Source organism: Papaver somniferum, chromosome 11, assembly GCF_003573695.1.
Source record: "Papaver somniferum cultivar HN1 chromosome 11, ASM357369v1, whole genome shotgun sequence".
NCBI lineage: Eukaryota > Viridiplantae > Streptophyta > Magnoliopsida > Ranunculales > Papaveraceae > Papaver > Papaver somniferum.
This window is the reverse complement of record NC_039368.1, coordinates 31,017,117-31,031,604: the sequence shown is the minus strand read 5'-3', so window position 1 is coordinate 31,031,604 and position 14,488 is coordinate 31,017,117.

Sequence of the window (14,488 nt, the reverse complement as noted above, 5' to 3'; positions counted from 1 at the left end):
TGTGTAAGCTGAAATTCATATATGTTTTATTGTCTCAATGAATCACCATAATTCCTTCTAAATCATTTAGAGAGTCTCTCAAAATCTCTAAACTCACGGAGAGTCACCCAAAATCTCTTGCATAAAAACTCTCTGAATGTATCTACTAATCCCAATTGATAAGTGTTGTTGATCGTATCCTTCTTCAATTCCCTTCTATCATTATTCCTTCTCTCTAGTAGTTTCACACTTCTCCTTTCTGATTGTTTCTTGAATCCCTTCTCCTTATTCATTATGAGTAGTTATAACCTTTATAAGCACCTCAGTGGGCTTTTTGTATCTCAAAGATATGCAAATTACACGAACTCTGGTATTCTACCAACCCCCCCTGCTTTAATGAGATAATTTGGTATTAAAGACAACATCATTCTAGCTAGAATTTTCTTAACCGAAGTTTATACAACTGAAGATATAAGAGGAGTTTTGCAACACTTTTGGGGTCTTAACATAGGTTTGCAAATCCGAGAAGTCGATCCAAATTTGTTCATCATTACTTTTCATACGGCAGATGATCTGAATGGATAGCGTTAAATGGTCTTTGGTACCTTTATGGTAATGTTTTTTCTGCTAGATCTGCTTTCTCTGGTTTGCAGATCTCAACTAAAATGGTTAAGGAAATTCCACTTCGGGCTAGTATCTCGAACACAAGACATGAACACAGAGTAGGAGAACGCATAGGTCTAACTGCTAGTAGGGTAGGAGCAATTAGTCGAGTAGAAAAGGGTAGCTTTGATTGCGAACCAAGAATCTTGGTTTTGGTTAATATTGAAAAACCTCTAGTTAAAGTGAAACAATATCCTGAAAGAGAAATATCTTTCACCTACCTCAATCTCCCTCCAAATTCTGTTCGCATTGTCACCGTTTTGGTCATAAGATCAACCAATGTGCCATTCTTCAGCATAGACCTTTAGAGGACATCTATGATATCTTTATGCCTTCTCCGGGTCCAGCAGACGACATCTTTTGGCTAGATGATACACCTATCCAGATCTGGAACCCTCAAGACAACACTGATGCTCACGACAACATGGAATCTGTAGAACAATTCTTGGCTATCCCAGGAAATAGAGATACTTTATTTGAGTTATTTAGAGAAGAGCACCCCACTGCTGAGCAAACTAGTTTTATCCCTACAACTGTTGATCGATCCTATGAGGCGTTGGGACCGGTAACTTATGATAAAGATATGTCGCTGGCCTCAAGTTCCATCCTGGGGAAGAGAACATTCCCTTTTAACCTGCCAGAAAACTTTATTCCTCTGCATGGTTCTTGAGCTGGATCGGGTAACTCAGAGACTCATCGAGTTATTAACTCAATGGCACTGATAGAAAATAACTCGGAACAAGTTATTGAGCTAGAACAGGTTCTTGTCAATCCAATTAGTTCTAGGTTGGAATCAGAACCTCTCTTATTTAATCGAAGATTGTCTTTCTCATCTCCTCCTTTTGAAGATGCTCTTGAGAACCTCTCTTCTCCAATCTCTTCTGAATCTATTGCATCATCCATTTTTGTATCTCATGATAGCTCTATTCATCCTAGTCTGCATCTATTACATACATCACATGCATCCCCCAAAACTCATCCTAAATCTGCATTCAAATTATCAGTCCCGGATTTCCCATCTTCTTCATCGTCTGAAGGGCTCCGAATTTTGGTCACGGATTCGGACAACTTGCATAATATTGATCAATATGGCTCTAATCCCAAAGAACAAAATCAGGCAACAGATGATTATTTACCGGTTCCTTTCATTCTAGACTCCCCATCTGAGCAAATGGTCGAAATCCAGGTAATCCTAAAATTCTGAATTTCTTTTGCTAATTAGATATAATTATTGATTCAATTGAATCTGCCTTGTTAATTTTAGTTCTCACATAGTCTCACATCTAAGAAATATCCCTTTAGCATATTTTATGTAGTTGTAGTACTCCATTTACCAACATGAAAATTATGTCTTGGAATGTGCAAGGGTGTGGAAACCCTTTTACCCAAAATCACCAAAATCATCTGATTAATAGTGATAAACCTGGAAAAAAAATTCTCTCTGAAACTAAATCAAAGAAACAATTAGTTAAGAATCTTTTAAAAGATTATCCCAATACTCATATTGCAGATCATATAGGATTAACTGGTGGTCTAGCATTAGGATGGGTGGATGGATTTTCCTTCGAAATAGTACATTGGAACTTAAACATGATCAACATTCTTGTTCAAACTAACTCTGATTCTAAGAAATGGTTATTAACATGCTTTCATGGTAGCCCTTATCCTTCAAATAGAAATGTAGCATGGGATTTCCTTACTGACATCTCTGAACAAGTAGATAAACAATCTATATCTTGGGTTCTACTAGGGGACCTTAACATGATCTCCAGTCAGGAAGACAAAATAGGAGGATTACCTTTGAAGAAAACTAATAGTGTATATTATCAAAATATTTTGTCTAAGGCAGGCCTTTTAGACTTAAGATTTATAGGATATGAATTTACATGGAATAATCATAGAGAGGACAAGGCAATTATCCAAGAGAGGCTGGACAGAGCAGTAGTCAACATAGAATGGGATACTAATTTCCCAAATGCCGAGCTCTCTCATCTGGTGGAAGCTGGTTCCGATCATTGTCCCATAACCTTAAACTTAGATACTACTTGTACCAAAACTTCTTACACCTTTAAATTATATGACACTTGGAAAAAAGAAAGCTCTTGTGTCCAAATTATTAAAGAATCTTGGGACCATGTTATTAGGGAGAATCCTACTAATTCTTTGATTTTGAACCTTCAATCATTGCAAACTAACTTAGATTTCTGTAAAAAGAATATTTTTGGACTTCCTTCTAAACAAATCAAAAGAATCTTGTCCCAAATTGATACCCTGAATAATTCCAGTTTTGTGTACAGAAAGGAAGATAAAATTAAGGATAAATTAACTTTCCCAATTAGAAAACCTTTATGTTACTCAAGAAGCCATAGCAAAACAACAATTTATAGATAACATGGTCCAACTAGGAGAAAAAAATACTAAATTTTTTCATACTAAGACTATGAAAAGAAGAAAATGAAATAACATAGAATGTCTTAAAAGGAGTGATAATGAGAACCTTTAAAAGTGATGAAATTCAAGAAACTCTGTCAGACTACTTTTTGAAACTCTTTTCAGCTCCTTCTCCCCCTCCCTCCCGTAATCCTTTGCTTTTTCAGAATATTCAACCTTGCATCTCTTCTGGAGATAATACTATCTTAAAGCCAAACAAATCACCAGGACCAGATGGTTTCCCATCTAGTTTCTTTAAATTAAACTGGGAAACAGTAGGGGAACAAGTAGCATCTGTTATTCAGTATTTCTTTGAATAAGGTGTGCTACACCCTGAATTCAATAAAACTCTTTTTTTCCTTATACCTAAGAGTAGACACCCTAAAGATTTTATACCAATTAGTCTCTGCAATACAATGTATGAAATTATAGCAAAAAATTTAACAAACAAGATGAAACCTCTCCTTAACTCTATCATCTCTCCCTTCCAAGCTGCCTTTCTCTCTAAAAGGCAAATATCTGACAATATCATTATTTCTCAAGAGATTATCCACTCCTTTAAGAAAAAGAAAGTGAAACATGCTGGAATGGGAATCAAGATTGATATGTCCAAGGCTTTTGATAGAGTTGATTGGGAATTCTTGATCACTGCAATGAAAGCTTTTGGGTTTGACAACAATTTTTGCAAACTCATCCATCAATGCATATCAACTTCTTCCATAGCAGTGTTGCTTAATGGAAGCCCAGGGGAGTACTTCAAACCAACTATGGGGCTTAGGCAAGGGGATCCTCTATACCCTTATTTGTTCATCATCTGCATGGAGATCTTCTCCACACTTCTGTTAACTAGTGAAGAAGAGAAACTAATAAACAGTATCAAAATTACCCCAAAAAAACAGTCCCATTTCTCACCTTTTTTTTGCTGATGATTGCCTTCTTTTCATTAGAGCTGATCTCAGAGAGTGTCACAACAATCTTGCTCTAATTGAATCTTTTGGCAAGGCTTCAGGACAGTTAATAAACTTTGATAAATCAGGAGTATTCTTTAGTAAAAAAGTACAACCAAAACATCAGAGAATGATTAGTAAATTACTTAAAATAAAAAAAATAAACCCTCTAGACTCTTATATAGGAACTCCCTTTTTCATCAGTAAGGCAAAAATAAATTTTTTCGAAGGACTCGTTGAAAAAATGGAGCAGAAAATACAAGGTTGGATGGGAAAAAACTTAGCACAGACTAGTAAATTGGTGCTTAATAAGGCAACTTTGGCAAGTATGTCCAGCTACCAAATGAGCCGCTTCATTTTAAATAAGAAAATCACAAATAAAATAGATGACCTACAAAGAGATTTCTGATGAGGAAAGGAAACTGATTATAAGGGTGTTGATGGTGGTTTTTAGCTTAGGGTTAAAATTGTAAAACTTTGCATCTGATGTGACGCCACTCTGTAAAGGAAACGGAGCCATGAGTGTTAACCTCTCCACTGACATATTTATTGAGCCATTCAATGTATTTACATGAAATTTATCCAGTATGGTGCATGTAGCAACCATCCCATGTTCTGTAAATTTCGGCGCCTTGCCTATATTTACTTAATATAAGTTTCTTTGAATGCTTTCTATGCTATGTTCCCTGGCTGAACCCTTAATGTTGATATGGAAGTAGAGTAGCACGAATTTCCAAATATCAAGGATAAGGTGTTTGCATGAGGTATTCAATCAGAAAGCATGCTGCTCTCTGGATATGAACTTAAAGAACTTTGTGTCAACACATAGAATTCAATCAATTACTTTTGCGCCTTGCGCAGTATACCAGACCTTGCTTATTGAAAGTAAGCCTAGGCAAACTAGGTAATTAATCCTCCATGGAATAGTAGGTGCAAAATCTTGCCCGAAATCAGAAAACAGGGAGCCGCAACAGCCAAGGGAGGCGTGGCCATGCCTTAGGCAAACTGGCGCCACTTGCCATTGGCCACACCCTATCCTAAACCGGCCTTATTTCCCTCGACCAATCAGGTCGCCTTAAACTAGCCACGCGCACATAATTTATGACTGGGACCTTACTTGCCGACCCCACTTCCCATCAACTAATCAGGTTTCTCTAAAGCCGCCACACTTATACCAAAAGTGTGGCCACGCCCATGCTTGGCCGACCCCTCTCCTTCCTGCCGACCAATCAGGTCACTTTAAAAAGCACCACGAGCACTAGAGTTGTAGCCGCGCCTTATGTTTGGACGCCCCTTTTCTTGACCAATCAAGTCGCTCTAAACTCGCCACTATACATTAAAGGCCAAACACACCCTGTCGCGCCGCCATACTAATTGGAAACCCAAACACGCTCTTCCACAACAACATTGGCATGCCAACATGCCACCCTACCGTAGTAACATGCCACTCTGTCGCAGTAACATGCCAATGTGCCACAAATAGCGTCCTATATGCTAACCTACCTCCCGTTCGTGGCAAACGCCATGAAAAGCTTAAGATTAGGGTTTTCTAGTCAAAGGAACGCCTATGCATTACCAAAGCCCTAATTTCCAGTCGTGGCACAAATTATGCCACTTCGACGCCACAACATGCCACGAGCCGCGTGGGACCCAGGAAGCCCTAGGGTTGGCGCCATATCATAGCCACCATGGAAATCCCTACTCTTGTGGCCGTTTCCACACCATGGCCTTTCCATAACTCCTTTGGCATAGCTATGGCACCATTTGCACAAAAATATCGCGATGCCGCGGCCGCATGCCACACGCACTAATTAGGGCTTCAACATGCCAAACCCTAATTTGGGAAAAGTTGCTACGCCAACCAAAGCCAAATAACGTTTCTCAGAGTGTTGGGATTGATGTGGAAATAGGTCCAATGTTTCCACGGCACATGTGGGTCCAACACCACGACGCCAAACCCTAGCATTGGCCATGCCGCCAAACCCTAACATTGGCAATGCCGCCAAACCCTAGCATTCGCCATGCCGCCAAAGCCTAGCATTGGCCATGCCACCAAACCCTAGCATTGGCCATACCACCGAACTCTAGCCTTGGCTATGCCGCCAATCCCTAACTTTGGCCAAGGACCCAAATCTTGGCTTTGGCCATGCTACAACGCCACTGGCATGCCGCTATGACATGGCTCCATCAGGGACCACTATGCCAATGGCGCCACTTCGCTATACAACAAGATGCGGCCATAATCAATGGCCTTCCTTCCTCATGATATGCAATCTCACCCATCCAAGTTCGCCACCGAACTGACAGACTTGTGGCAAGCTTCAGGCGACCAGCTGCCTAAATATAGTGTCCATGGCTACGCCAGGCGCCACTTGCACCACCATGCCACTGGCATGCACGAGCCATGCCAGCTATGCCACATTGCCACTGGTGTATACCAAAAATCCACCGCGCCATTATCAGGCGCCAACACAAGGTAGCCATAATCAACGGATATCCTCCTTCATGAGATGTGATCTCAGCCATCGAAGTTCGCCACCGAACTGGCAAACTTGTGGCAAGTTTTAGGCGACCATCCAAAATGATCCTAATAGCATTACATGTTATTTTCCTGCGGTAAGTCCCTTGACTTTGACTTGCCACACGTAGCGAAGTGCTACATGTTTTCCACGAAAACACTCGAGACATCAAACATGTCACAAACTGGGGGATGCTCATCAAGGTATTGGTCTGGCGGTTTACAGCGTGCGGCGTGCAATGCTCTCGTTACAAGAAAGTGTCATGAAACAGGACAATAGTGGTGGTGAAAAGTAACAGTGTAAACAAATTTATTTCCCTTATCATGGAAGCATAATGTCTGACGGTTACATGAATTCACTTCCTTCATCATGGAAGCATAACATCTGACGGTTACACGTTACTCTTTTCTTCCACCACTCAATCGTTTCCACTTCCTACGAGACCATGGTACGTTTCAATATGACTTGTATAAATAGGCTTCACCTATTTTTCACCAAACAACAAGTTTTTAGTCGGCAACAATACAGTATCTAGAAATCGCCTGGTATCTTTCCATTATGCTATCCAGTTCTACTTTCAGATACAAGTCATAAACAACCACATCTTCAGAATCAACGATTTTGGTCTCAACACTCTCTCCGCTTCCCTCCGTAAGACCAACCCTTATCCTTGACTTTGTGACCGAAGCAAGCCTGGAACGACCATTTCTTGGTTTAGGCCAGGATTGTATAAATTTATCTCTCGAATCAAAAGTACTCCTGTGCAGTGCATTGTTTAGGGTTTAAATTCTTTTCTCATTCACACACCTAAATTTACCAAAACTAGCAGAAACAGTTTTCACTCACAAACAATTTGCGACCACAGTGGGAGGTTAAATCTCTCGGTTGCAACACCAATTTCCAGAAGATGGTCGGTATTAAAACTAAGTCCATGATCCCAAACTTCACTCGGACTCCTGAGAATGGTGATGTATCTTCTCCCAACACGGCACCTAATGGCGCAACCAATGAAGAAATTCCGAGGTTGGCCGAATTGACACGGGTTAAGGAGATCCACACAAGGAACATGGACCTGATGAAAGAGACGATAAACAACATACTCAACTTTCTTATCAGATTCACATCAGACTTGAGTGGTTCACCCGCCCCGTAAATTCCAACACTGGGGAATGACGTCCCGGATGATCGTTCTCAGGTCAACATCTTCACCACCAATCAAAAACCGGTGAACCAGGAAGCAGCCGAGTTGGTGGAAAGTTTATGTAAACTTGTGCACCTTTCAAGGGACCAACGAGCGGAGACATTTACTGCGATTAATCAAATAGCCCTAGACATGTGTTTGGTTCCTTTACGCTCGGAGACTCCAAGAATATCAGAGATATACATCAACAATGTTACATTTACTGAAGACGACATGATGGAAGAATAAGGACATAACCGGGCGCTAGACGTCACTGCTCGCATGAAGGATTCAGATTTCAAAAGGGCCCTCATCGACACGGGAGCGTCCTCCAACGTTATTACTCTCAAAACGCTCAGAACATCCAAGGTGCGGCCAAGCAAAATTACACGACAGCCTACCATGATGACAGATTTCGAAGGAAACCAAACCAGCACGTACAGATACATCAACCTGAATCTGTCAGTAGGACCAATCCAATCAAAGGTAAAGTTCGAGGTAATCGAAAAAGAGCCAGACTACCACATGATACTGGGAAGACTGTGGCTCCACGATAATAGGGTCGTCCCTTCAACATATCACCAGTGCCTAAAGACCATGTTGAATGAAGAAGTTATTCGCATTCCCGCGTCATCATCTCCTTATGCACCAATCTGCGGTATGGAGATGTTCGAACCTAAAGAAAATTTGCGGGAATCGACAGGCAAGTTTCACTGCACTCCACTCCCGACATGGATATCAATCGAAGAAGAGACCCAATCTCGTACCATCCCTCCAAAATAAAAGCACGCCAATTTCCCCTTATCGAACGGAAGTATGGCTCGTACTCATACCAAGCGGGAGCGGGGTTTTATTGCAAGCCGTGACGAAAAAGGGAAAACCGTATATCGTCGCCGTTGTTAGAAATTAGAATGGGAGACTATCACCCAGTCTCTCCGCCCAATGGAATGCAATCACAACATCGGGTCACAAGAGGAGGTGCCGGATACACCACGAAAACTGCAGGACGGAACCAACTCCACCACAGATGAAGTCGAAGTTATCAACATCGGAAGTGAGGAATCTTCACGGCCGGTCTCCATCAGCTCAACTCTATGTGCCGACGAACGTGCAAAACTGGTGGACCTTCTTAAGGAATATCAAGACGTATTCGTGTGGACGTACGAGGAAATGCCTGGATTGGATGAGAAACTCGTCACTCATCATCTACATATAATACCCAGATCCAAACCGGTCAAAAAATCTCCGAGACAGTTCAGACACGATGTGGAAGAACAAATCAAGTCGGAAATTCAAAAATTACTGGCCGCTGGTTTCATCAAACCCATTCACCATCCCACCTGCTTGGACAATGAGGTTCCAGTAAAGAAGAAGAGTGGCCAAATCAGGTGTTGTGTTGATTTTATGGATCTGAACAAATGTTGCCCCAAGGATGATTTTCCTCTTCCTAACATTGATATACTGGTAGACGCCACCAGTGGTCACGACACGTTCTCTTTCATGGATGGGTACAACGGCTACAATCAAGTAAAGATGTATGAGCACGGCGCAAGTAAGACAGCTTTTCGAACTCCTCTCGGAAACTTTTACTATACCGTGATGCCTTTCGGTTTGAAAAATTCTGGCGCTACCTACCAACACACCATGACCGCAATTTTACATGATATGATGCATAATAAAGTTGAAGACTACGTAGATGGCATAGTGGTTAAATCAAAAACCCGGGAGGCCCATACAGAGGTTCTGCGACAGGTGTTTGAAAGGTGTCGTGAATACAAACTAAATATGAATACTTTGAAGTGTGCCTTTGGCGTCTCTTCGAGCAAATTTCTATGTTTCCAGGTGACCGTCGAGGGAATCAAAGTCGACCCAGCCAAAACCCAAGCCATCCTCACGATGCCACCTCCACAAAATGTGAATGAACTCCAGAGCTTCATGGGTAAGGTAAACTACATCCGGCATTTTATGCCGGGTTTAGCTCAGCTCGTTGCTTTATTCACCCCCTTGCTGAAGAAAGGGGCAAGTTTTGTTTGGACAACGCTACAACAAGAGGCTTTTCGGAAGATTCAACAGATACTGTCATCCCCAGCCGTCATGAAATCCCCTGTACAAGGAAGACCGTTGTGTCTCTACACTGCTTTTAGTGATACGGCTGTCGGGGCTCTTCTCGCCCAAGAAGATGATGAAGGAATTGAGCACCCTATATACTACTTCAGTCGGACTTTGAGGGATGCTGAACTCAGATACCCTAAGGCAGAAAAGGCGTGCCTAGCTCTGATTCACTCCATTCCGAAGTTTAGGTATTATCTGCTCTCAAACAAAGTGGTGTTGATATCTAAGTTCGATCCCGTAAAGTTCTTGCTTTCAAAACCCGCCCTGATAGGAAGGCCAGCCAAATGGCTCCTCCAAATGTCAGAGCTTCATATAACGTGCGCTTCCCCAAAAGCTATCAGAGGACAAGCGGTCGCAGATTTACTAGCAGCTTTCCCAGGAGAGGGTACCACAACACTGCACGAAGACCTTCCTAGAGAATTTCCGGAAATCTCTTTAGTCAAAGAAGAAGTGTGGATACTATTTTTCGATAGCTTCGCCACCCCTAGCAATAATATAGGAAGAGCGGGCGTGGTTCTAGTATCCCAACTGGTGAAGTTTTCTCACATTCCTTCAAGCCAGACTTTCATTGCACCAATAATTCAATGGAGTATGAAGCCTTTCTCATAGGATTGTCATTAGCCAAGAAAGCTGGAGCCACTCGTCTGGAAATAAGGGGAGATTCTAAATTACTGGTTAACCAGTTGAATGGTGTATACGCACTTAAAGAGGTGACACTGGCCCTATATAGATCCGAGGCGCAAAAGTTGATAAATTACTTCGCTGATGCAACCATAACACATGTTGGCCATAGCAACAACAAACATGCTGATTGCCTAGCCACATTAGCATCGAAGCTGTAGTTCGAAGGTTTGGAAGAAACCCTGACGGTGAAAAGACGAACCATAACATCAACATGGATTTCACAATCTAAGAAAACTGAAACCAACGACTGGAGAACACCGATTATTCAAGAACTTAACAGCTCGCTTTCCCAAGGAAAAGTCAGTCTCAAAACCTTACAAAAATTCTTCATGCTTCACGGGATGTTGTACCACCGGAACCCAGATGGTTCCTGTCAAGATGCATCGGAGATGAAGAGGCACATCAGCAGCTTAACCATATTCATAGCGAAATTTGCGGGCAAACGTTGGTGGTAACACTTTATCGTCGTCTGCAACGCCTCGACTACTACTGTCCAGAAATGGAGGCTCAATCTCGATCACACCAAGGATCTTACTTCAATTGCCAAGCATCGCCGCATCATTTGGAAGTTTTCAATGTTGACGACGCTGAGGACTAGAAAAATCCATACATCAGTTATCTTCGCGACGACGTGCTCCCTACCAGCAAGAAAGACGCAACCAAGGTAAATCAAAGATCCAAGAGATTCATACTCCATGAAGGAATCCTGTATCGAAAAGGTTTTGGAGGATATTTATTACGATGCCTGGGCGAGGTAGAAATCCCAATAATGCTGAATGAAATGCACGAAGGCGAGCACCAAGGAAAAAGGAAGTTGTTTCTCCAAACATGAGCAGTACTACTGGACGACCATGGAGGATGATGCGGCTGCTTTTGTTCAAAGATGCCACAAATGTCAAATCCATGGAAATCTTGTCCACGCACCCTCTACTACCCTGCATTCGGTAAGCAGTCTGTGGCCGTTTTATAGTTGGGGACTCGACATCATTGGGAATATCAACCCGCCATCGTCGAAGCAGCATGAGTATATAATAAGCGCAACTGAATATTTTACCAAGTGGGTCGAAGCCATCCCTCTACGAGGGACCTCTGGAGCCAAAATTGCAGCGTTCATTAAGGAATATATCATTTGTTATTTCTTCGTGCCTAAACACATCATTACCGACTATGACACTCCTTTCACCAATAAGCAAGTACGGGAGTTACTTGAAGAATATGGAATTAAACAAGTCTTCTCCACCATTTACTACCCCCAAGGGAATGGGCAGGCCGAAAACACCAACAAGACTCTAATTCGAATCCTCAGCCGGACAGTGCACGATAACCCTCGGATATGGCACGAATAACTGCAAATGGCGCTTTGGGCATACCAGACATCGCCAAGGAGCTCTACTGGATCCTCTCCCTATTCCCTCGTCTACGGCGCAGATGCCATTCTCCCAGCGGAAATTAAAATCCCATCGGCTAGGATTGCCGAGGCAAGTGGAGTCCAATGGAATGAAGTCGAAACATTGAATGCCAGGGTAGCGGAGCTAGACACTTTGGATTCCAGAAGAGCTAAAGCGGAAGATCATGCACAAGCATACAAAAATGGAATTTCCCGAGCATATGACAAAGCTGTGAAACCTCGAGTTTTTCAAGTAGGGGATCTAGTGTTGAAGACCGCCAAACACATCCATTAAGACATGTCAGCACCAAAATTCTCCCCAAAATGGGAAGGGCCTTATGTGGTCACCAAAGCGTATAACAGTGGATACTACAAGGTCATCAAGGAAGACGGAGGAAAATTGGAAACAGTCATCAATGGAAAATGGCTCAAGGCATACTACGCTTAACCGTTACCCCACCCCTCGCCGTCTCTTAGCACGGCCAGCCAGGCATTTTTCTGTTTCCTTCACATCCCATTTATCAAATTTCATTCAGTTAAAACACATTAATGAAAATTATCTTATTTCTCCAAAACCAATACACAAAAAAAAAAAAAATCCGAGACCCAGATGTAAAACCAGGTGTCTCACAACTACATAACTCAGAAAATCCCATCCAATAGATTGTAGTTCCTTGAAAGCATCATCTTCAACCTTTTTTGTTATCTTTCAGTCTTACTCTTCAAGTTCTGGATTGCATTTTCCACATTTTGGGATTCCACAGTCAGAGCCTTGCCCTCTTCCAAAATGGCATTTGTGGGAGGAACGACGTTGGCAAGGATACCGTCTCTATCAACCTTCACAATTTCAAGGCGATGCCGCAGCCAACTTACGTTAAACTCATGGGATACACAGGTAGACACCATCTTTTCCCACTTTTCAATAGTTGATTCCGTGACGTCGCGGATGGATGTGCCCTCCATTTCAACAATCATGGGAAGGAGACAGTTCACTGTGGTAACCAAAGCAGACGAGTAATGCTTCACCATGTTCCTGGTGGCAATATGGCCATATCTTATCCATGTTTTCGTGTACAGAGTCACGAATTCCTTTCGCACTAGGAATTTACCAACGTTTCGGTAGCTAGAAGATAAACACCTCATGTGTACTTTGAATGACAAACCTGCATTGGGATATTCATGGCAAGAAATACCCAAATCAACATTCTCCAGATATGCAGCGGTTGGTTTACTCGAATTCGAAGGAAGGGGGTGGTCAGATCATCATCATCGACGACGATCACACATGTTCCAGATGAATATCTCTGCACAAAAGAAACTCTCTCTTTCTCACTCTCCGATGGTAACAAACAAATATCTATCGGTCAATAAAAAAACGTACCGATATGATCTTCTTAACTCGGATGACCCGGACGGGGGAGTTGTTGCCACAATCAGGTATTTGTCCACATTGAGAAAATAAGAGAGAAGGAATGTTATGGGAAAAGAAGATTCAAAATTTGTAAAATTAAGAGATGGTTAAATACATGCTCTGGATACAACCGCCTACGTTTGACTGAAGAATCTAGCCGACTCGAAGATGATTCGCTTCTGCTCGACATGATGAAGGAAATATGGATTCAACCGAGAAAGTCTTTGTTTTGAACTAAGAAGAACAACCAAATTGCACCAGCATATATACTGTGGAAACCCTATAGAGAAACGGATGCCGAGCAAACACAATGAGCTTACACGATGGCCTAAAAACAGTCTCAACCAGATGGAGTCTCTTGTCGAAACCCTAATGGGGATCGGGAGAAAAAACGGTCAGACAACCAAAGGAGCGCCACCTTCACCGCTCGAAGCAGCTCCATGACTTCATCACTCCGTGATCAAAGCCGTGTTATCTCCTTTCAGCTTGTGACCTAGCCGGCTCCATCCTCACTATTTGGTAGCCAAAGTTCCAAGTGTTGTTTCCACCATTCCACGGACTGAAGCCAGTTTCCACCATTCCGCGGACTGAAGCCAATTTCCATCGTTCCATGGACTGAAATCAGGCTCCATTTACCTTTCCGTAGCCAGCAGCGCCGCTGACCTAGCCAGCCGAAGTAGCGCCATCTTATCCGTTCAAAGCAACACCATCTCCACTAGCCAAAGAAGCGCCATCTTGGCTGTTCAAAGCAGCGCCATCCACCATTCCACGAATCAGGAGACAGCCGTGCCATCTCTGCTTCTCCGCAAATTTATCCAGCAGCACCATTCCATGGATGTAGCCAAGCAAGCAACGACATCCATCATTCAAAGCCAACAGCGCCATCTACCTTTCCTAACTAGCCAGCGCCCGTTCCGTGGACCAAGTTGCGGTGCCATCTCTGCCGATCAGTAGCCAAAGTTGCAGCGCTGATTCCAACATCCCATGGCCAAGAAGAATTTATGCAAAGCCGCCAATGCAAGGATCACGCATTCCTCATGCCTTCCTCCAAAGGTTAGTCGAATTTCCTTGGCAATCTCTTCGCGTCTTTCCCTTTCACTCTTGCCTGACACCATCTCATGCTTACCCCGCAACAATGCCACTATTACGTGCTAAGCAGGGGACTTAATGTTGATA